Below are 23,935 nucleotides of genomic sequence, written 5' to 3' on the forward strand. Positions count from 1 at the left end.
CTGAACAGGAGCACAGAGAAAGAATTCCACCAAAAACAGAAATCTGGGCTCCAGTTCATAACATTCCAGGGTCTCCCCTTTAGGTTATTCAATGGGCTCAGTCAAAGAACCCACAACCTCTGCTCCTCTCCAAACATCATGGAACACTTCATGGAAACCATTCCCACCAGCCTGAGATTGGGAGTAGACCCTGAGACCCTCCAAGAGCTACTCAATAGGAAACATCAAAAACCGGCCGACCCCAAATCCCTCTGATGTTTAAGGTGAAACACTTCTTAGGGATCTGATGACAAGGAATGAACTTTGAATGGCCCTGAGCATTGTACTGTATTGCCACCAAGCCCTGACTACCAAGCTGATGATCTTCCAGAATTTAATGACCAACAATCATAGCAATTCTTCAAGATTTAATTGAGGTTTTTCTTGCCATATTTTAATCATTCAGTATAGTTTCCCCACTCCTTTTTCTTTTTGAATCTGTTCCTATAAATGTTGTGGTGTTTCTCTGAATTCTCTACATTCATCAAAATATTCCATTCCCCAGTCTAGTATATAGATATTCCATTGATCATGGAGGGGGTGGGCAAGAACTGATGAAATGGTTGGTGTTCTGTCATGGACATCAGGAGGGTGATGTCATGACATGAATGTGAATTGGATTGGGGGGTGGGTGCTGTATAAATGTCACTGGACTCACTTTCTCCCCCAGAGTCATGTGAGTTCTTCACCCAGAAAGAAATCAGGATGACTAGAAATTCTCCGGGATGTGAGACAAACATTGGTTAAGTGATTTGCCCAAGGTCACACAGCTCATGTCAAGTTCTGAGGTCAGATTTGAACTCTGCTCCTCTTGACTTCAATGCCAGTGCCACTATGAAACTATGCTGAACTCTGATGATTAAATAGACAACTGAGAGTTTGTAGAGGCACAAGTGGGACTGGTACAGTCTTGGGGAGTAGCCTCAACTAGGGGTATATGGATGATGTATCCATGAATAAGAAAGCAGCCATATATAGGAAACAAGTACTTTTTTAAAAAACTTAGAGGGAAGATAGTGTCTAGGAAGAGAATGGCAATTAAGTGGTGGATAGTGTCTAGGAATGGAGATTGTATCTAGGAAGAGGACATAGTGCCTAAGAAGAGAATTTCCAAGAAGGGCCATTAAGTGGTGCAAAGATTGAGTACTGGATGTGCAATCAAATATGAATTAAAATCTCAACAGAGACCAGCAGTGTGGCACTAGGTCTCGTTCGATGTGTTATAAAAAAAATCGGGATAATTACAACACCTTAAAGTATTTGGATCATCAAATGACATAACATGGTCAATGTTTTCCAAACTTTACCACCCAGCACAAATGATAGCCAGTATAAATACAGCAAAATGCACAAGAGTTCTTAAAATGGAGAAAATAAGAGGTTGGTGATTAAATGATCATTTGTAACATGCTGGGAGAGCAATTTTCATTGAGTGATGAGGTGAAGCAGATGGCAAATGACTGATGAGTTGGACAGAAATTTGAGGCAACAAATTTGGTTTCTTTTAGGATTCTTAATGTGAGAAAAGAGAGTTTTGAATAGTTGAGTGTGATTGGGTACAGTGAAGATTTTTCAGGATTGGGAAGGCCTGGGATATTTGTGAGGAGGAAGATGGGAACTAATGGGAATCAAGAGTTTCCAGATAGAGGAGTGCTGATTGAAACAATAACAGATAAGATCCCGGGAACGTTTCAAATCTTAAGGGATATGAGACAAAGGGATAGATAGGCACAAAAGACCATAAATTTCAGCTCGGTAAAAATGTGCATTGCGCTATTTTGTAATATAAATATGTTTTATCCTTGGAAAGCTTCCTACCTTGACAAAATCTTTGGGCAAATAAAACACTGCACAATCAAGGTATTCATTGATGGAGATCACATCTTTGTAAGGCAATTACAGCTTTTTTCTAATAACATTCTATGGCATATTATTTCTTCCATGGCAGTATGTAGCTGCAAGGTGGTTTCAACCAAAAGAGAAGCTTGTCAAAACTTCATGTTCAAAGGACCTCATTGGAACATTTTTCTTTTGTGAACTTAATCAACAATCACAAACACCATAAAACAAACTAATCTGTTATTTGAATCTACCATATTTGATAACAAACCATGTCCAATATGGGAGCTATTTCCAAAGAAATTAATCAAAATGTATTTTTCCTCGTGGTAGACCCTAGAAGTGGGGGCTAAAAGCAGAAGATAGGAGGGCAAGCTAAGGTCCAAAGGGCATAAAAGAACCATAAGGGAAGACATTAAATTCATAGGCATATTCAGTTCAAAAATTCAATACAGAACACAGAAATCATCACAAAATGGGAGCAAATTATATTCCACTGGCTATGACCATAGCAAAATTTATATTTTAATTGATGAATTAGTTGCTGTTGTGTGAGGATTAGATTTTGTGTCATTACTGTGTGCAGTGATTGCTTGGTGGTTCACACTTCGCTCTACCTTAATTCATCTGAGACCTGTGATTTCATGAGATTGGTAGGGTCTTTAGAAACCCTGAGACCTGTGATTTCATGAGATTGGTAGGGTCTTTAGAAACCCAGAATTCTCATGCTAAATATGAGCAAAAGACCAGAGAAGCCAAATGAGTTGTCCCATCCTTCTATGAAACTTTCTTTTGATGGGCAATCAATCCTCCACCCAGTTGCCAAAGTGACTTTCCCAAAATGTAGGTCCCAACCACCGTATATCCTCCCATTATATAAATATCATTGCTATTGTTCAGTCATGTCCCAATCTTCATAAATACTTCTGGGGTTTTTTCATGATAAAGATACTAGAATTTTCCATATTCTCCTCCAGCTTATTTAACAGAAGAGGAAACTGTGGTAAACAGGGTCAAGTGACTTGCCAAGGTGCACACAGCAACAAGTGTCTGAGGTCAGAGTCAAACTCTTGATTCAAGGTCCAGCCCTTATCCTAGAGTAAAATTGCCTAACACTAATTTAGACAAAAAAAGAAAATAAGAGAAATACATGCTTTATTCTCTAAGATCTTACCTAGATACCTATATGTGGATGACATCATTAAAAATATCAATCTTGATACAAAACTATGAGGACATTTATCCAGAACAGACACCGAGCTATAAAATTATGGTGGGAATCACTGAGATTTCAAACAGATCATCCATGGTTATCTGTCCTAAATTCCTATTGATAGGACCACTTAGACTGGAGAGAAATTGTTTACAGACATAGGATTTCTACCTCCACACGAGAGAAATATAATCCTGTGACTTGTTGTCATAGGTTAAGAAATGTATTGGTGGTATCACAAAGCTAATTAGTATTGACACAGGCTAAGTCACAAGATTAAGAAGAGCAGGCCTTGACATGGCAGATTGACCTTGGCTCCACCAAAGACAATATGAAGATTTAAAAGTCTTAATTAGATGAGAAACATGTCTTTTTTCTTGTAACAGATTATGCATGTGTGTTTATATATATATATACATATATATATGTGTGTGTGTATATATATATATATATATACACACACACACACACATATGTATATATGTATGTAAAAAGTCTTAGAAAGAAACCTTGAAAGTTTCCTCATTTGGATCAAAGAGACACTCAAGAGTCATCTGTAGATCAATTAGATAAAGATGTAGGGAGATGATGGGCATATTGGAGGGAGATGGACATATCTTTGAGACCTAGGGTTGTCAAGAGATGGGAGCAGGCAATTATAAGGTCCATATCACTACATAATGATGGACAATACATTGTCAATATCAAATTACAGACATCACAAGGGGTCAGTCCTCTCAGATTAAACATGTACAGATAAGAAAATCTGCCAAATCAAGTCCAGTTTTTTTTTTTATTTTTGGAGCCACCTCACTGTAGTTCTGTGACTTCTGATGTTGTTCCCAAGGTTCTCTTCCAGTCCAGGTTTCTTGTAGACATCTACCTTTCCAGTAAAAGAACTTCTCAACAGCAATTTCTAAAGAGGTGAAAATTTATATTTTCATGATTAGGCAAGGAAATTCTGGAATTCTGATCATGAAGATTTATAAATTGATTTGTCACTTGCCATGTTGATATATACAGAAAGTTCCATTACAGAAATTTAAAATCTAGGTTTTTTTCTTTTGTTTCTCCCATTTGGAAAATTTAGATTCCATAAAAAATGAAATTTGTGAGGAATTTAATCTGAATGTTGTGATCATTTCAAAACCCTATTTTAACTCCTACTTATTCCAAGGAATGCCACCACAATTAGACCAAAACATCAAGAACTTTTCTACTTGCAATAATTAAAGTAATTTTAAATGTTTTTATTATTAAATTAATGACAAATTTTTTCATATCACAATGGTAATCTTCCCTTAAGCCCTTCCTTCACTCTGGGGGGCTGCCCCTCTAACCCTGTGGAGCAGAGCCTTTGCACTATTTTCCAGGTTACCTTGTTCTGGAGAATTGCTTCACTGGATACCTCTGTGGGTTCTGTTCCTCAAAAATTTAGTCATAATTTTATGATTTTTGAAATATGGATTGAACAGCTAGGAAAGGATCTTCTCCTATGGCCATCTTTGCTCTGACCTGCCCCGTGCCTCCCCCCCAATCGAATGGAAGGGTTCCAAGGAGAAAAGGAAGGTATAACAGGTTTGAGTTTTCTGAACCAATTGAGATGTATATTTGACCTGAGAGATACTCATATATATGCTGACATGTTTTGAAAAGTAAATGAGCATTGTAAATCAAAGGTTATTCTTTCTTCCTGCGACTGTGAACTGAATTAAGTGATGGTCAGATGTGATAATTGAGGTAAAATTAAATCCTGACAGCAGACATCTAATTTTGCAAATTTCTTGCTTGTGCTATTGCCTAGCAAACAAAAAAAGCTCTAGAGAAACTGAATGCTTGGAAAACTTTTCCTTTTGTACTTTCTAAAGACTAATGTGTGATAACCAGAAGCTGGTTTTCATCTGAATCTTGAGATTTCAGGGTCTAACCCATGCTACAGCAATAAAAGAATGTAGTGGTTTTATGGCAGCCAGAAACTACTTAAAAAACGCTTTTGGACTTTTTTTGAAGCCAATCTGTGACAAATATATAATGGAAGTATGCAAGCAGTTCGGTGACAGGAATGATTTTCAAAATACAAAAACTATCTGTAGTTCCCATTTTGCTTAACAAGAAGATAGGAATTTTGTATAAATTTTAGTTCTGAAGGTAAAAATAGTGCTATATAATAATTTAGTATATGGCATTAAGAAATTAGAAACTATAACAAAAAATCTTTTCTTTAGGTTCTTATTCTGTAAGAGAAAACAAAGACACTTATTTTTAGGTCATATGGCTATAAAGTGTTTGGCAGGAAAGAAAATGTTATTTTCTTTATCTCTCATGTTTCAATTTTTTGTTAATTTGACACCATGGGGTTAAGAGTGACTTGGCAACAGTCACACAGCTAAGCACTTAATAAGTGTCTGAGGCTGGATTTGAACACAGGTCCTCCTGTCTCCAGGGCTGGTGCTCTATCCACTGTGCCACCTAGCTGCCCCCTCATTATTTCTTGACTGATAACTCAATATATGGTCTGATGGTCTGTGCAAGGTAATCTGAGAAAAATGAACTAAGGAGATTACATAAATAATGTGATTTCTAGCAGTGAATATGTTGATAGTGCAGTGAGTAACCTGCATAAAGATTTTGCCAAGAAAGGACACTTTCCTAGGATAGAAAATGTTTAGATTAAACAGTAATAGAAACAGTGCAAACCAAGTCTACAACACATTGCTTATTGTGAAGGAAATGATTATGGTCTCTTTCCATTGTGCCTGTCTACTCCTTTTTGTCATCTCAGATCCCTCAAGAGATTTTGCACATGGCCTGGAACCCATCTCCTATCTTTTCAAGAACATAGCAGCCCCCTTTCCTTAACTCCCCCCTTTCTCTTAACTCTTTTTAGTCTCATCTTGTGCTTCATATCGTCCTTGTCATGAATGGTCCAAGCCTTCCCTGTCCTGAAAAACCTTCACTTAGACCCTCTCATGCTTCTCTTCCCAACATTCAAACTCGTAAGAAAGAACCTATTTATTTATTGCCATGAATTTTTCTCCAACTCATATTTTAGTCATTTACAATCTGTTTCTTCTCATCACTCAAATAAAATTACTCTCTCAGCATGTTACAAATCATCATTTAATCACCAAATCTATCCAACTCCTCTGTCCACTTTTTCAATTTTTTAGATGTTGGGCTCTTTCATGCATTCGTGATGCATTCATGATGGCTATCATTTATGTCAGGAAGTTAAGGTTTTTGAAAGTTCTCTCCATGTAGTTTCTCCTGACCCTCATAAAACCATGAGAAAGGTGTTTTAATTATCCCCATTTTTTGAATAAGGAAACGGAACAAGGTCTAGGCTCTTGCACATAGACACTATTGAGATTTTAACTCAGATGTTGTATTGCACATCCTGTACGCTTAAACTGTGCAACACGTAACAGTCTTTATCATTCTCTTCCTAGACACTACCCTTAGAATTTATACAAAATGCTCTTTCTCATTTTCTAACTATGACTGCTTTCTTATTCTTCATGAATGTATCATTCATATCATGCCCCCTAATTGAGGTGGTTCCCCAAGACTGTACAAGTCCGTGTCCCTCTACATTCTCTTCCTTGTCTATTTCATCAGCAAAAGGCAGCTTGGTGACACTGGGGAGAGCACTGGCATTGATGTCAAGAGGAATCGAGTTCAGATTTGTCCTCATACACTTGATATTATCTGTGTGACCTTGGACAAGTCATTTAACCCTGATTGTCTCAGATCCTGGACAATATCCAGTCATCCAGATTTATATCTGGCCACTGGACCCAGATGACTCTGGAGGAGCAAGTCTGGTGACAGTTTACAGCACCCATACACTCAAAATCCATTTCTTGGGGAGGTCATGGCATCATCTCCTTGATGTCATGGTCTCGAAAATGGAGGATAAAGCACCAAAACATTTCATCAGCTCCCTCCATCTAAATTAGAACGATTATGCCTATTACTAGACTGGGAGATGGAATATTTTGAGGAATGTGGAGAATTCAAAATATTTGTGGGAACTGGTTCAAATTGAAAAAGGAATGGGAAAACTCTACTGAGTGACTACTATACAAATGACAATGAAATTAATTAAATTTCTAAAGTTAAGAATTTTGGTCTTTAGAGTTTGTAATATCCTCAGCTTGGTAGTCAGGACTGGGTGGCAATACAACATAGTGCTCAGGGCCGGTCAAAATTGTTTCCTTATCATTTCCTTGAAGAAGTGTTGCCCCTTGGCCATCATCAGTGGAATTTAGGGTCTTTGATATTCCTCATTTAAAAATATTTGGAGACTTGAACCTCAAAGTCCAACCCACACTCCAAACTGTTTTATATCTTCAGGCTGGTGGGAAGGGATGCTTGGGTCCATTTGAGTCTTCATTGTCTAAGCCTAGTGAAGGTGGCAGTCTGTCAGAGCTGGGGTCCAAATTTCTATTTTTGGTTGCATTAGTTCCCTGTGCTCTTGTTCAGACTGTAACAAGACCTGTGCAACAGGGAGCTGTGTAGTCAAAGCCAAGCATGGAAGCAACCCTGACCCTGTAGGAGCAGGCAAGTGTTGTTTTCTGGTCATCTATGCTGACTTAATTTGCAGTTGACCGGGAATTTTAGTATGTTGGTCTTGTTTTGGTTACCACTTTTGTGCTGTTTTGTTTACCTTGTTTTGTGTTCTTTTGGTCATAGCTGAAATAAAATTTATATTCAGGTCATGTATAGCTGCAGTCAAATTGAGGCTCAGGTAGTGGTGTGGCCCAATGATCAAACATAGGTGGAATTGGGGCCTGGATATTTAAACCTGAGATTTATGGTCTGATTGTCTATTCCCTCTGTCTTTGTTTCCAAAAGTTCTGTCAACTGAGAATTCGGGTTTGTCATTTTTCCAGTCTTGTACCCAGAGTTGGATTTAGTTGTGGCTGGCAGAATATAGCCATGTCTTATAAAATTAAAGCACTCTTCCAATTCTACTTCTGGCCTGGGGCTGTATCTAATGTCTGGTACTTAGGTACCAGAGTCTATTGGTCAGGACTAGTAGGAGGAAAATCTAAGGGGAGGATTGATTTTTTTTTAATTTATTTTTTTTAAAGATATTATTTGAGTTTTACATTTTTCCCCAATCTTGCTTCCCTGCCCCTCCCCACAACAGAAAGAACTCTATCACTCTTTACTTTGTTTCCATGTTATACCTTGTTCCAAATTGGGTGTGATGAGAGAGAAATCATATCCTTAAAGAGAAGGTAAGAGGTAACAAGATCAGACAATAAGATATCTGGTTTTATTTCTAAATTAAAGGGAATAGTCCTTGTACTTTGTTCAAACTGCAACACTCCTTATCTGGAAAGAGATGGTACTCTCCTTTGCAGACAGCCAAAAATTGTTCCCAATTGTTGCGCTGATAGAATGAGCAAGTCCTTCAAGGTTGAACATCACTCCCATGTTGCTGTTAGGGTGTACAGTGTTTTTCTGGTTCTGCTCATCTCACTCAGCATCAGTTCATGCAAATCCCTCCAGGTTTCCCTGAAATCCCGTCCCTCCTGGTTTCTAATAGAACAATAGTATTCCATGACATCATACACCACAGTTTGCTAAGCCATTCCCCAATTGAAGGACATTTACTGGATTTCCAATTCTTTGCCACCACAAACAGGGCTGCTATAAATATTTTTGTACAAGTAATGTTTTTACCCTTTTTCCTCATCTCTTCAGGGTATAGAGCCAATAGTGGTATTGCTGGGACAAAGGGTATGCACATTTTTGTTGCCCTTTGGGCATAGTTCCAAATAGCTCTCCAGAAGGGTGGGATTGGTTCACAGCTCCACCAACAGTGTAATAGTGTCCCATTTTTCCCACATCCCTTCCAACAATGATCATTATCCTTCCTGGTCATACTGGCCAATCTGAGTGGTGTGAGGTGGTACCTCAGAGAAGCTTTAATTTGCATTTCTCTAATAATTAATGATTTAGAGCATTTTTTCATATGGCTATGGATTGCTTTGATCTCCTCATCTGTAAATTGCCTTTGCGTATCCTTTGAACATTTGTCAATTGGGGAATGGCATTTTGTTTGAAAAATATGACTCAGTTCTCTGTATTAAATTTTAGAAATGAGTCCTTTGTCAGAATCATTAGTTGTAAAGATTCTTTCCCAATTTACTACTTTTCTTTTGATCTTGATTACATTGGTTTTATCTGTGCAAAAACTTTTTAATTTAATGTAATCGAAATCATCTAATTGGTTTTTAGTGATGTTCCCCAACTCTTCTTTAGTCATAAACCATTCCCCTTTCCATAGATCTGACAGGTAGACTAGTCCTTGATCTTCTAATTTGCTTATAGTATTGTTTTTTATGTCTATGTCCTGTAACCATTTGGATCTTATCTTGGTAAAGGGTGTGAGGTGTTGATCTAATCTAAGTTTCTTCCATACTAACTTCCAATTATCCCAGCAGTTTTTATCAAAGAGGAAGTTTTTATCCAGGTGGCCTGACTCTTTGGATTTCTCAAACAGCAGATTACTATAATCCTCTCCTGCTTTTACACCTAGTCTATTCCACTGCTCCACCACTCTATTTCTTAGCCAATAAAAAACAGTTTTCATGACTGATGCTTTATAATATAATTTTAGATCGGGTAGGGCTAAGCCACCTTTTGCACTTTTTTTCATTAAGCTCCTGGCAATTCTTGACTTTTTATTTCTCCATATGAATTTATTTACAATTTTTTCTAACTTGTTAAAGTAAATTTTCGGTATTTTGATTGGTAGGGCACTAAACAGATAGTTTAGTTTTGGTAGAATTGGCATTTTTTATTATATTAGCTCTACCTATCAATGAGCAGTTGATATTGGCCCAGTTATTTAAATCTGATTTAATTTGTGTGAGAAGTGTTTTATAATTGTTTTCAAAAAGATTCTGAGTCTGTCTTGGCAAATAGACTCCCAAATATTTTTTATTGTCTGAGGTTACTTTGAATGGGATTTCTCTTTCTAGCTCTTCCTGTTGTTTCTTGCTAGACATATACAGAAAAGTTGAGGATTTATGAGGGTTTATTTTATAATCTGCAACTTTGCTAAAATTGCTAATTGTTTCCAATAGTTTTTTAGATGATTTCTTGGGATTTTCTAGGTAGAGCATCCTGTCATCTGCAAAGAGTGAGAGTTTTGTCTCTTCCTTCCCAATTCTAATTCCTTTTGCCGGGTTTTTATTTACAACACCGGCTTCTTTATGCTAGTCCGTCCTCTTACTCACCAGTCCAACGCATGATGAGTCTTCGGGGTACCTCCGGCCCCCACTCTTTGATGGGGGAAGAACCAGACAGAGCGCCTGAGGTGGATAATGAGTCTTTATTCTTTTGTGATCACATCCCGCTCCCTCCCCACCTCTCAGCAGACACTTTTATCCCTTCTGTCCTCCCTCCCATGAACTCTTAAACAATGAGGGGCCGAGTTCTGTAACATTCCTTTATAAGGGGATTATGTTTCCCCCGCTAAGCGACCGCCAAGCCTCTTCCCCCCGCCCCCAACACCTTTAATTTCTTTTTCTTTTCTAATTGCTGATGCTAACATTTCTAATACATTACTGAATAGTAGTGGTGATAATAGGCACCCTTGTTTCACCCCTGATCTTATTGGGAATGCCTCTAGCCTCTCCCCATTGAGTATAATGTTGTTGATGGTTTCAGATAGATACTGCTAATTATTTTAAGGAACAGTCCATTTATTCTTACACTCTCTAGTGTTTTTAATAGGAATGGATGCTGTATTTTTTCGAAAGCTTTTTCAGCATCTATTGATAAGATCATATGATTTCTGATAGGTTTGTTGTTGATGTAATTGAGTATACTAATAGTTTTCCTAATATTGAACCAACGCTACATTCCTGGAATAAATCCTACTTGATCATAATGTATTATCCTAGTGATGACTTGTTGTAATCATTTTGCTAAGATTTTACTTAGGATTTTTGCATCTATATTCATCAGGGAGATAGGTCTATAATTTTCTTTCTCTGTTTTAACTCTTCCTGGTTTAGGTAAAAGTACCATAATGGTTTCATAGAAAGAGTTAGGCAGAGTTCCATCTTTCCCTATTTTTCCAAAGAGTTTATATAGGATTGGAACCAATTGTTTCTTAAATGTTTGGTAGAATTCATCAGGCCCTGGAGATTTTTTTTTAGGGAGTTCAGTAATGGCTTGTTGAATTTCTTTTTCTGAGAAAGGGTTGTTTAGGTATTTAATCTCTTCTTCATTTAACCTGGGCAACTTATATTGTTGTAAATATTCATCCATTTTACATAGATTATCATATTCATTGGCATAGAGTTGGGCAAAATAATTTTGAATTATTACTTTAATTTCCTCCTCATTGGTGGTGAGTTCACCTTTTTCATTTATAATACTAGCTATTTGGTTTTCTTCTTTCTTTTTTTAATCAAATTGACCAGAGCTTTATCAATTTTATAGGTTTTTTCATAATACCAACTTTTGGTTTCATTTATTAATTTAATAGGTTTTTTTGCTTTCAATTTTATTAATTTCTCCTTTAATTTTTAGAAATTCTAATTTGGTACTTAATTGGGGATTTTTGATTTGTTCTGTCTCTAATTATTTTAGTTGCATGTTTAGTTCTTTGATTTCCTCTTTCTCCAATTTATTCATATAAGCATTCAGAGCTATAATATATCTCCTGAGAGTTGCTTTGAATGAATCCCATAGGCTTTGTCATGTTGTTTCATTATCATCATTATCTAGGATAAAATGGTTAATTCTTTTTATAATTTGTTTTTTGGTCCCCTCATGTTTTAAAATGAGGTTATTCAGTTTCCAATTTGTTCTGGGTCTGTATCTCCTTTGCCCAATATTGCACATGACTTTTATTGCATTGTGATCTGAGAAACATGTATTCACTATTTCTGCCTTTCTTCAGTTGATCATTAGGTTTTTATGTCCTAGGACATGGGCAATTTTTGTATAAGTTCCATGTACTGCAGAGAAAAAGGTATATTCCTTTCCATCCCCAATAAGTTTCCTCCATAAATCTACCATATCTAATTTTTCTAACAATCTATTTGCCTTCCTAATTTCTTTCTTGTTTGTTTTATGATTTGATTTATCTAGATCTGATAGCGGGAGGTTGAGGTCTCCCACTAGGAGGGTTTTGCTATCTATGTCTTCCTGTAATTCTTTCAGCTTCTCCTCTAAGAATCTGCATGCTGTCCCACTGGGTGCATATATATTCAATATTGAAATGACTTTATTGTCTATGGTACCTTTTAGGAGGATAAAGTTTCCTTCCTTATCTCTTTTAACGCTATCTATTTTTGCTGCTGCTTTGTCTGAGATAAGGATTGCTACCCCTGCTTTATTTACTTCAGCTGAAGCAAAATATATTTCGCTCCAACCTTTTACCTTTACTCTATATGTATCTCTCTGCTTCAAATGAGTTTCTTGTAAGCAGCATATTGTAGGATTCTGGTTTTTAATCCACTCTGCTATTTGCTTACGTTTTAAGGGAGAGTTGATCCCATTCCCATTTAAGATTATGATTACTAATTCTTTATTGCCCTCCGTGCTATCTTCCCTCTGTTTGTATTTTTCCCCTTCCCCCCTTTTATCCATATTCCCCACTCTTTTGTTTCTGACAACCACCCCCTTCAGTGTGTTTGACCTCCTATATCACACCCTCCCCTTTCCCCTTTCCCTTTTTCCCTTTTCCCTTCCCTTCCTTTTTTATTGCCCCTTATTTCTCCCACTCCCTTTCCCTTTCTCTGTCCCCCTCCCCTTTTCCCCTTTTAATACTTGAAAGGTTAGATGTTCTATAAGTAAACTGAGTATGTGTAGGTTGACTTAAACCAAGTCTGATAAGAAGAAGATTCACGTGTTTCTCCTCTGCTCCCTTTTTCCCCACTATTACCATAGGCTTTTTGTACCTCTTAGTGTAACGAGATTTACCCCCATTCAATTCCCTCCCTCCTCCCGTCTCTTTCCTGTCCCCCTTTTTAGGGCAGTAGTGTTGTTTTTTTTAGAACATTCTATCTAAGTCATAGAAAATTCTGAGTTTCTGACCCTTCTAGTTCGGTATATTCTATCGAATAGAGTCTAAATTCCTGAGAGTTATTAGAGTCTTTCTCCCGAATGGGGTTAAAGCCAGTTACATCCCATTAGATAGTCATCTCATGGATAGGTCATGAATGTCCATCATTTCTGGCAAGGTGTATTCTCTCCATTAGAATTACATTTATTGCATTTTTTTTCTTTTACTGCCCCCCCCCTTTTTTTTACCTTTTCATGTGTCTCTTGAACCTCCTGTTTGATGTCCAAATTTTCTGTTTAGCTCTGGACTTTTCATCAGAAATTTTTGGAATTCTTCCATTTCATTAAATGTCCATCTTTTTCCCTGGAAGAGTAGGCTCATCTTTGCAGGAAAGTAGATTGTTGGCGGCATTCCAAGTTCCCGTGCTCTTCAAAATATCTCGTTCCAGGCCCTCCGATCCCATAATGTTGATGCAGCCAGGTCTTGCATGATCCTTACTGTGGCTCCTTGATATTTAAATTGTTTCTTTCTGGCTGCTTGCAGGATTTTCTCTTTTATCTGATAGTTCTGCAGTTTTGCCACAACATTCCTTGGTGTTTTCATTTTAGGATCTTTTTCTGGTGGGGTTCGATGTATTCTTTCAATAACTAATTTGCCCTCCGATTCCATGATATCAGGGCAGTTTTCCATCACTAGATCCTGTAATATTAAGTCCAGGATTTTTTTCTCTACAATGTTTTCAGGAAGTCCTAAAATTTTCAGGTTGCCCCTCCTCGATCTATTCTCAAGGTCAGTGGTTTTGTTGATGAGGTATGTTACATTTGCTTCTATTTTTTTCTATTTTTTTATTTTGTTTAACTGACTCTTGCTGTCTCGTGGAGTCATTAGTTTCTGTCAACTCTGTTCTTTTTTTGGGGGGAGGAGTTTTCTTCATTAACCTTTTGCAACTCCTTTTACAATTGGTCAATTGTACTTTTGAAAGAGCTTTCCATTTGACCAATTGAGGTTTTGAGAGAATTAATTTTTTTGCATTTGCCCATTTGAGGATCTGAGAGAATTGTTCTCATTTTGTAATTGTCCAATTGATGATCTGAGAGATTTATTATCTTTTTGTGTTTGCCCAATTATACTTTCTAAGGTTTTGTTTTCTTGTTGCAAGGTACTGTCTCTCCCAAATTTTTAAGTTCCTTCCTTATTTCTTTGAGGAAGTCTTTCTGTGCTGCAGACCAGATTATATTCTACTCAGAGGTTCCAGGTCTCTCTGAGTTGGGGTCTTTCCCTTCCAGGAATTTTTCTATGGATCCACCTTTCCGCTGACCCTTCTTTGTTATGCTAAGACCTTGAGTTGGAGGGGGGGCTGGTTCACTTGGGCTTGGAATCGCTAAAGGCTTTACTGAGTGCAGTTTTCTGTCTGGCCAGTAGGAGGTGCTGGTTGCTTTCTCTGGAGTGTCTGTGACCTGGGTTGAGAGGCCTTCTCCCTTTTCCAGAAGGGAGGAGTTGGAGCTATTGAATTCTTTTGCCTTCAATCAGTGGTGGGCTTTACCCTGGCCTGAGGTCATTCCTCAGCTGGGCTGGTTCTTAGGCTCACACACCTGGGCCTGAGGCAGAAGTAGTTTGCAATTGTTTGTTTTGGAGGAGGCCTCAGTGCTATGGAGGCCTGGGCTCAGAGTTTCTCAGACTGAAGGAACCCAGCTATGGCGTCCACAGCTCTCCTGCACCTGACCTCTCCCCACAGCCCCCTCCCCAAGCTCCAGAGGGACAGGACCGACACCAGCACCCCTGCTTCCCCACGGACCCAAGCCCCCTTTGTCCAGCCCCACCACTGATCCAGCAGGTCCTGCTCCCCGGCCCTCAGACTCTCGGTTCCAATTCAGCTGCCACTCTGGCTGATCCGGGTCTGATACTTACCTGCCCGAATCCACCAAAGCTGCAGCGGGAGAAAAATCCTGAGGTAGATGCTCTTTTTTCCTGGCTTTTCTCTCTGAGGTCTGTGAGTCAGACTTCCTCTAAGAGGTTTGTTTCATGTAATAGATGGGGAAGATATCAGGAGACTCTAGAACTGTGCCTGTCTTCTCTCTGCCATCTTGGCCAGAAGTCTCAGGATTGATTTTTAAATAAAAATACAGCCATAAAATGGTTTTACTGGCCTGAATCCAAAACTCTAAAGCTTTTGATGAGTCTTCTCTAGACTTGTTTTAATGCATCTATCCCAGCAGACTTGGAGGATGGGGTGAGAGGAAGGAAGGGATTGGCATTTGGAATGAATGAGAGTTAGTGGATGGAATGTAGTAAGGGCACTGACATGGGTTTATATACTGGGATCTCTAAAAAGTTTCCTCACCAATTGGTGGCATCCTATGGGTTGGTCTTTGAAGACAAACCATCTGTGTTTCTTTCACATCTCTTTGACATTCTCTATAGCCTCATTTTGATAGACTTTCCCAGGATTCAATGTCCTGGTGATCAGGCTCTCTGAGAGTTGTTTTCGATTTACCTTTGATTAACTAAGACCTTGGTGTCCCATGGACCTCTGCTTTTGGATGTTCCTCTGCTACTGGCTGTATTGATTCACTGTGTTCAAACTGGAGTTGCTGTAAATCCCATGTATTAGGGTCTGGATTATCCTCTGTCTCATGCTCAGGGCTGACAGGGGATGCAGCAAAGGACTTAGGCTCCAGCAAAGATGTTTCCTTGTCATTGGCACCAAGAGGAAGAGTGCCATCATCAGTGGGATTAGGGGTCAGCTGGTCTGATCCCTTTAATATTTCCCTTTGATATTTCTCATTGAGTAGTTCTTTGGAGTGTCTCAGGGTCTAATCCCACCCCCATAATATCCTTAGCATAATGGGAAGTGTTGACTTGAAAATTCCTTGGTGTTTGAAGTCTAGTTGAGGTTGAGTCTTCTTTGGCTGAGCCCCTTGAAGATAATAAATTTGAGCCTCTGGGCTGTTAAGTGTTAAGAGTCCACATTTCTGTTTTTGGTCTCATTGGTTCCCTGGGATGAAAAAATATTTGTGTATCAGGGTCTGATCAATGTCCACATCTGTAGACTTAGGGGTTATGCCTAGGTGGTAGTGACGGGATATTGAGTTTTCTACTCCAAAAATTGGAGAAAGCAGCTTTTGCCCTGGTCCACATGTTTGTGATTTTTTTCTTGTTCTATCACTTGCTCTGGTGGTTTGAAGGAAGGGATAGGAGGAAGTAAGGGAAAGGGATTTCTGACAAAGGATTCATTTCTAAAATATATAGAGAACTGAAACAAATTTATATTTAAAAAAAGCAAGCCATTTCCCATTTGACAAATTGTCAAAGAATATGCAAAGGCAATTTACAGATAAGGAAATCCAAGTGATCCATAGACATATAAAAAATTGTTCTAAATCATTACTTATTAGAGAAATGCCAATTAAAGCATCTCTGAGTTACCATGTCACACCTCTTGGACTGGCCATATGACTAGAAAGGAAAGCGATAAATGTTAGAAGGGATGTGGCAAATCTTGGATACTAAAACACTGTTGGAGGAGCTGTGATCTCTTCCAAACTTTCTGGAGAGCAATTTGGAATTATTCCCAATGGGCAATAAAATGTGCATACCATTTGATCCAGAAATACTGCTCCTGGGTCTGTACCCTGAAGAGATCATAAAAAAGGTCAAAAACATCATTTGTACAAAAATATTCATAGCAGTTCTGTTTGTGGGGCAAAGAATTAAAAATTGAGTGAATTCCCATCAATTGAGGAACAGCAGAACAAATTGGGGTATATGAATGTTATAGAATACTATAGTTCTACCAGAAACCAGGAAGGATGGTTTTACAGAGAAGCATGGAGGAGTTTGCATGAAGTAATGGTGAGCTAGATGAACAGAACTAGAAGAATATTGGACGGGATAACAGCAACATGCGGTTAAGGATCAAACATAATGGACTTGCTCATTTAACCAGTGCAAAAATCAGGGACAAATTTATGGCATCTGAAATGCAGAATACCATCTGTATTCAGAGAAAGAATTGTAGAGTTTGAAGAGAGACCAAAGATTATTATCTTTAACTTTAAAAAAGTTATTTTCTATAATTTTACTATCTTTTATTTTTTTATTCTTTAAGGATATGATTTCTCATCACATTCAATTTAGATCAATATATATAGCATGTAAACAGTGCAAAGACTAATACACTGCCTTCTGTGGGGGGGTAGGGGGAGGGAAGCAAGATTAGGGGGAAAAATGTAAAAATTCAAAAATAAATAAATTAAAAAAACTTTTTCCTCTTGTATTGAAATAGCAATGATTTCTCTATGTCTGCTATTGATATAGTTAAGTATGCTTATAGAGTTCCTAATATTGAACTAACCTTGCATTCCAGGTATAATTTCTTTTGATCATGGTACATCATCCTATGCATAACTTATTCTAATCATTAAATTTTTCCTAAAAATGGCTAAATTTGTATTTAAAAACTTTTGCATCCATACCCATTAGGTAAATTGATCAAAAACTTGATTTCTCTGTTTTAACACTTTCAGCTCTAGATGTCAACAGTGCATTGGTGTCAGAAGAATTTTTGCAGAACTCCTTGTCCCTTATATTGCCAAATAGTTTATATCCAATTGGAAATAATTGATCCTTCAAAATCTCACGGCCTCAGACACTTAATAATTGCCTAGCTGTGTGGCCTTGGAAAAGCCACTTAATGCCATTGCCTTGCAAAAAAAACCCTAAAAACAAAAACAAAAACAAAATTTGATCAAATTCACTCAGGAATCTATTAGGACTAGAAGATATTTTTTCTTAATGATTTCACAGATGGGAGTTCAGTTTCTTTTTCTGAGATGGGGCACTTAAGTATTTAATTTCCACTTCTTTTAATCTGGAGAGTTCATCTGTTTTTAAGCCTTCATCCATCTTCCTGAGATTGTCAAATTCCTTGGCCTATAGTAAGGCAAAATTGTTCTGAATTATCTCAATTACCTGCTCCTTAGTGGTGCATTCACCTTTTTCATTTCTGCTACTATTCATTTGGGTTTCTTCCTTTTTTACAGCTAATTAACTGGAGCAATTACATGATCCAGCATAATTGAGCCCTAGCCCTGGATTCAGGAGGGCCTGATTTCAAATCTTCTCTCAGACACACAATAGTTATTTAGCTGTGTGACCTTGGGCAAGTCACTTAACCCCACTATTTTGCAAAATACTTAAAAAACCATCTAATTAACCAGGTTTATCTATTTTGTAGCTTTTATTTGAAAACCAATTCCGTTTCTATTTATTCATTCAATGATTTTCTTACTTTTGTTTTAATTTCTCTGTTGATTTTCAACATTTCAAATTTAGTATTTAGTTAATTTTTAATTTGTTCTTCTTCTAGATTTTTTCAGGTTATTGCCTAGTTTATTGATATCCTCTTTCCCTATTTTAATTCATGTAAAATTTAGAGTTATATACCCATTAACTGCTTAGACTGCAACCCATTAGGTTTGGTATCATGTCTTGGTGGAATTCTTGTTTCTGGTGCTCTGTTGTTCGATTCCATCATTCATTAAAATTAATTAGTTATGAGTTAATTTTATGTCTATCTCTCCATGGTCCTTTCTTGAATTGTGACTTTTATTGCATCATAATCAGCCAAGGATGGATTTAAGTTTTCTTCCATTCTTCTTTTGATTATTAGGTTTTAAGGTACCAATACACTCTGTTTTTGTGACAGTACCAGCCCCTTGTCACTTATTTCAGCCTAACTCCCTTTCAACTTGACCATTACTACTGTGATTCTTCTCCACATGGCAATATCAGATGCTTAGGGAGATAACTCACCTCTCTCATTTATCTACAGGATAAGAAGGGGATCACACCCATCAGGGCTGCAGCACACACAGTATACGGTGACTGCCACTCTACCTTTGGCGGGTATCAGCCCCTCCTTAAGGACCACTCCTGAGTACTCAGTGTTCCCTACCTGACACCAGATGTTCCCCATTCCTTAAAGACCAGTCATATTTCCCCTAGCACAGAAGCCTATTTAAAGAAATCACTTATTTCAGCCTAACCCCCTTTCAACTTGACCAGTACTACTGTGTGATTCTTCTCCACATGGCAATATCTCCCAAAGAATCCTTCACACTCTCTAAGATGCTTAACCAAGGAGCTTTCTCTACCACTTGTCTATCACCTGTCTACTGAAACTTTTAATTTTTCTCTTTTTCCCCTTGTACTTTGGGACCTGGAAACACAATGATTGTTCTCCTAGAGATAAGGGGAAGCTCTGACTTCAAGGGGACACAAAGTTCTTTATGATGTCCTAATCTTCTTAAGGGTATTAAAAGCCTGTTCAGCAGGTCCAAAGGCTCAGTCCGATTTTGGGTGTCTGAAGAGTCAAATTGAAATTTCTCTTCACTCCAGGACATAGTTTTCTCAATAGAGAAGTGTTGCATTCTGAACCGATTTTCTTTTATCCTATTCTAGGGATTGAGTTCCTGAGGCCTCTGCTCTTATTGGACCCCTTTCAGGATTGGTCTGCAGGACACTGACTGACCAAAATTTGGAAACACCTGTTTTCTCATCTCCCAGACTTTCTTACTGGTGAGAGATCCTTTAGGCATGGTTTTGGAAGGGGTTTTTAAAGAGGAAACCTTTTTTCTTAGGAGTAAATGTGATAGGCATAGGCTCCTGGGCCAAGAATAGGAGATGTGACCTGCACTCACCTCTCAGGTTCTGTTTTTTTTAGGCAACCCAAGTTAATGATTTGTAGAAAGGAATGAAAAACAAAATTTTGGATGTGATCTTTATTCAAAATTATTTTAATTACTTATTTACTATAAATAATTTTTTGAAATGAGAGGAAGGAGGAAATATATGCTTAATAAATGGAGAAAGGAATTAAAGATAAATAAAAAGCAGTTTTTAAAAATGTTGAATATGTTCTGAATTACTTACAATTTTGTCCCTAAAAGACATAAACCAAATAAAAAATTTGGGATCTATTTCTTCAGCTTCTTGCTGGCTTCCAGGGAAACTCAAAAGAAGGGAAAGTTTACACATGCTTTTAAATTTTTCTATCAAATCTTTTGGTGTTTAAACTCACTCTTTCATATATTTAAGGAAAGAGAGTCATGGAGACAAAAAAAGTACATGTTCATTATAACACTGTCAGGATTCAATTGTGACTGTTCAGCTCTCACGTAAATGCCCCTCTAAACTTTACTTGTCTGTCACTAGGCCAATCTACTTCTCCTATGGTCATTGGGTCTGTTTCTTCTCAGCAAACTTTTGTTCCGAGTTTGGCTGAGGCTCTCTGGTCCTAAGGAAACTGTAGTACTGTTAGTCAACAAACATGGTATTAGCATCTGCTCTGATGCTAAATATTAGAAATAGGTAGGCAAACATGGAGGTGAGTTATCAGGAAACCCCTTCTGCAGAAAGTAGTGTTTTAGCAGAGCTGCAGGAAGTCATAAGAGGTGGAGGTGGGTGGGTTGGGGGACAGAGTATTCCAAACATGGAAGACAGCCACTGAGAGGGGATGGAAATAGGAGATGTTCAAAGAATATAGGGAAAGTTAATGGTCTGAAGGATGAGGCCATGGGAAAGAGATTTAAAGGTAAATGGAGGTATTGGAAAGCAACAAAGTCATCAAAAGGACTATGAATCTTTAGGTTAAAAGGAAATCTGAACTCAGAATGTCTATATTCTTAGTTAATTGCATTTTTACAGTTTTTTGTTTTGTTTTGTTTTGATCCCACCCCCAGGAAATTCTTGAGGAGAGAAATGTGGAGAAGCAATAGAATATTTCCCAGTGGTGAGAATTTTCATTTTCATTCAAAAGATCTTTCTATTCCTCCTCCTCCCTCTACACCTACCCCATCTTTATAGCTGAATTTTCCATAACTGACTTTGGGGCAAATACCTTAGTCTCTTTAGGAGTCAAGATATATTAATCGCCAATATATAGGTGTTGAAACTCTTTAACTCCTGAAATCAAGAGGATGTTGTTAAATGAGAAAAAAAGATTTCTAAATGGTTTAGTTTTTTTGTTTTAGTTTTTTTTTTGCAAGGCAAATGGGGTTAAGTGGCTTGCCCAAGGCCACACAGCTAGGTAATTATTGAACCCAGGTACTCCTGACTCCAGGGCCGGTGCTTTATCCACTGTGCCACCTAGCCGCCCCTAAATGGTTTAGTTTTTACAGTTGAACTGTGGTTTTATAAATTGGGTGAAATGGGGATCCATGGATGATGAAAACCTCTCAGAACAGTGATTTTTTTTAGTTTTTCTTAAAATTTTGCATTCCAAATTCTCTCTGTCCCTAAGTGTCTCACTCACTCATTGTAAAGGCATACATATCAAACATACCTGGGAAATGCTGTAAAATATATTTCTGGTTTGGCCATTTCCCAAAAGCAAGAAAAATACAGTGAAAAATATTATGCTTCAATCTGACTTCATCAGTTCTCTTTCTGTAGGTTGATGGTAGCATATTTTCAAAATTCCTCTATACTTGTCTTGGATCACTGTATTTATTACAATAATGAATCATTCACAACTGATCATCAGCATCATCAGAATATTGATGTTACTGTGCACAATGATCTCTTAGTTCTTTTCACTTCACTTTGCCTCAGCTCTTCTAAAAGCTGTGATTTCCTAAGTGAGATTGAGAAAAGTCCTTAGAAACCTCTAGGGTGGAAATCCCTGATCTTCAAGACAAAGAAAAAGGGAAGAGAAACCATTGGACTTGACCCAGTCATTGGTGATGCATCCTTTTTCTTGTCAAGGATACAATGCATCCTGTACTCAGAGGCCAAATGGCCTTTCCCTCAGAGGAGGTCTTAACCATGGGATTTTCTGGTGAGGTGCAGTTTTAGTGTTCAGTCATGTCCCAGTCTTCATGACCTCCTGCTGGGCTGTTCTTGACAAAGATACTAGAGTGGTTTAACATTTTCTTCCCCAGCTCATTTTTTATATGAAGGGGAAACTGAGGGTTAAGTGACTTACCCAGGGTCATACAGCGGTGAATGTCTGAGAGCACTTTTGGACCGTCCTCATCTTGATTTATGATCCTGCCCCTACCTAGAAAACACTTGTGTTTACCTTCATTTTCTTAAGAATTTAAAAATCATAACTAAAAGCTCCTTTGCAGACGACACGGGCGAGGGGAGCCGGGCCGCGGCCTGGGCAGCTGCGGGAGCAGGAATCGGGCTGCGGGCTGTGCGGGGCGGGGCGGGCCACTGCGGCCCGAGGCGCCCGCTGCACTCCCGGCCTCCGGCCTCCCGCCGCGCCCCTGCGTCCTGGGCCGGTGTGCGCTCCTGCGCCCCGCTTCCAGCCGGCCTGGCCCAGCCCGGCCGCAGCCCTCGGGGCGCAGCCCGGGCCCGGCCCGCCAGGCTGGCCCCCCGCCACGCTGGGGCACACGGCGGCCGGCGCGGCGGGGCCGCAGCCCCCCAGGCCGCCCTGGACGCCGGCCCGGAGGAGAACCAGGAAAACATCCACCCGGCCAAGCTCGGCGGCGCCGAGCCCGCCAGGACTCCCAAAGTGGGCTACATGAAGAAGCAACCGGATATAACCAACAGCATGCGTGCCATCTTAGTGGTCTGGCTGGTGGAGGTGGGAGAGGAGTACGAACTCCAGAATGAGACTCTCCACTTGGCTGTGAACTACATCGATAGGTTCCTGTCCTCGATGTCGGTGCTGCGGGGAAGCTTCAGCTGGGCGGGACGCAGCCATGCTCCTCGCCTCAAAGTTTGAAGAGATCCACCCGCCAGAAGTGGCCGCGTTTGTGTATATCACGGATGACACATACACCAAGAAGCAGGTGTTAAGAATGGAGCACCTGGTGCTCAAGGTGCTTGCTTTCGACCTCGCTGCCCCAACCATCAACCAGTTCCTCACTCAGTATTTCCTCCATCAGCAGCAGGCCAATTCCAAAGTGGAAAGTTCAGCCATGTTTTGGGGAGAGTTAAGCTTAAATGATGCTGACCCTTACCTGAAACATTTACCACCAGTTACCACAGGAGCTGCCTTTCATATAGCACTCTACACGATCACCAGGAAAAGCTGGCCTGAGTCATTAATTGAATAGACAGGATACACCTTGGAAAGTCTTAAGCCCTCCCTAATGGATCTCCACCAGACCTACCTCAGAGCACCACACGCAGCAGTCTATACGAGAAAAATACAAGACACCCAAGTACCATCGTGCGCCCCTCATCAATCCTCCACAGACACAAAACTTGTAAGGTGCCCGCGCTCAGAGCTGGCTCTCCAGCAGGGCCGTGCTGGGTGCTTTCATCGGCCCAGCTCTCTTCTTACTTCTTGAAGCTCGAGCAGTCAGTTACAGATTATAAAGTACCTTGTTTTGATTTTTATGATTTTAAATGTAAATTTTTCTATGTGCAATTGTCCTACATATTTAGCTGCAGATCTAAGTGGTGTGTTTATACAGAGTGAGGAGGCGAGCCCACCCCTTAGGATCAGAAGGTGCTGAACCTGGCTCCCTTACAGTGTGGTATGAGAGCCCAGGAGGAGGCTGTTCAGGATGTCAAGTTCAGAATGCTGGCGGCCCTCCTGGTGTCAGCTCATATCTATTTTCCCAGCCCCTGAGCTCAGACACACTCCTCCAGGGCAGGACTGGGCAGTGTTTCAGTAGGGAAGGATGCCGGTGGAACCATTGGCCTTTTCTGCCGGTCCCTGCCAGAGTGCCCTGTCTTGCCCATTGCCTGTGCTGCCAAAACAGCTCTCCTGGAGTGTCAAATAGAATGAGATTTTAAACCAGAAACCGTATGTAGCCCTTCTTCTTGATGATTCGTGCCACTCATGG

At 39.2% G+C, this 23,935-nt stretch overlaps 1 pseudogene; it reads left to right on the top strand.

Annotated features, from left to right (window-relative positions):
* The first annotated feature begins 20,511 nt into the window (after positions 1-20,511).
* Positions 20,512-23,354, top strand: LOC141494264 (cyclin-A2 pseudogene; annotated as a pseudogene).
* The last annotated feature ends 581 nt before the right edge of the window (positions 23,355-23,935 follow it).

This window comes from Macrotis lagotis, chromosome 7, assembly GCF_037893015.1.
Source record: "Macrotis lagotis isolate mMagLag1 chromosome 7, bilby.v1.9.chrom.fasta, whole genome shotgun sequence".
NCBI lineage: Eukaryota > Metazoa > Chordata > Mammalia > Peramelemorphia > Peramelidae > Macrotis > Macrotis lagotis.